This window comes from Sinocyclocheilus rhinocerous, unplaced genomic scaffold (assembly GCF_001515625.1).
Source record: "Sinocyclocheilus rhinocerous isolate Xijiao unplaced genomic scaffold, SAMN03320098_v1.1 scaffold31820, whole genome shotgun sequence".
Classification (NCBI taxonomy): domain Eukaryota; kingdom Metazoa; phylum Chordata; class Actinopteri; order Cypriniformes; family Cyprinidae; genus Sinocyclocheilus; species Sinocyclocheilus rhinocerous.
This window is the reverse complement of record NW_015634437.1, coordinates 1-887: the sequence shown is the minus strand read 5'-3', so window position 1 is coordinate 887 and position 887 is coordinate 1. Positions and strand designations below refer to the sequence as shown.

Below are 887 nucleotides of genomic sequence, written 5' to 3'. Positions count from 1 at the left end.
TTGAATGCACCTACCACCTGTTCATCCAATTTACCTTGGAAATAGTACTGAGTCTGTCGGCGTGGCGGTTACCGCTGCTTAGTGTGGCTTAATAATTGTCTTCACACCTGTGTAAAGAAAGGCCTTCGTAGCATAGAGCTGCTGCTCAAAAGAGGCCACTCAGACAAATATCTTCTTTTGTGTTCCACAGAAAAAAACCACACAGGTTTGAAATGGCACAAGTGTGGGTTAGGTTTTGATCAAATAATGACTGCACTTTCATTTTTGCATCAACTTCAACTTTAGTGACTGTCTTCATGCTTCTTGACTGCAAAGTCTTTGTAGTGTTGAGTTCCTCCTCAACAGAAAGCCAATTGAACAATTGTTAAAAAGAGAGTGACTGCCGCTGCCCAGTTTCAAGCTGGGGACCTTTCATGTGTGAAGCAAACATGATAACCACTACACTACGGAAACCTATCTGTAGGAAACAGACCGAAATCTTTAGGTTCATGCTCGGTAAAAAGCACATAAAGGTAAAATTTTCTAAAGCCCAATAAAGGCGCAAAACGTTAATAGTTTTCTTCAAAATGCTGCAGCTGTTTCTGCTCGGTTTCGAACCGAGGACCATTCGCGTGTTACGCGAACGTGATGACCACTACATTACAGAAACCTGTCAGAAAACCGCTTTTGCTTTAACACCTCTAGGCAGGAGAAGCCTTTTGTAGCGTTGAGTGAGAACGCAACAGACCGAGAACTTAAGCAACCTTGGAAAAAGTCACCCTTGTTTCCGCCCAGTTTCGAACTGGGGACCTTTTGCATGTGAGGCGAACGAGATAACCACTACACTACGGAAACTTTATCGGGGCAAAGCAGCAGGAATTCTCCTGGAACGCCGCAAAGAGTTTATG

The 887-nt window shown here is 43.7% G+C and overlaps 2 non-coding genes across 2 annotated transcripts; both read right to left on the bottom strand.

Moving 5' to 3' along the window:
- Positions 1 to 576: 576 nt before the first annotated feature.
- Positions 577 to 649, bottom strand: trnav-aac (transfer RNA valine (anticodon AAC)). Its single transcript has one exon. It is a non-coding gene; the product is annotated as a tRNA-Val (tRNA).
- A 112-nt stretch (positions 650 to 761) lies between these two features.
- On the bottom strand, positions 762 to 834 carry trnav-cac (transfer RNA valine (anticodon CAC)). The gene has a single exon. It is a non-coding gene; the product is annotated as a tRNA-Val (tRNA).
- Positions 835 to 887: the final 53 nt, after the last annotated feature.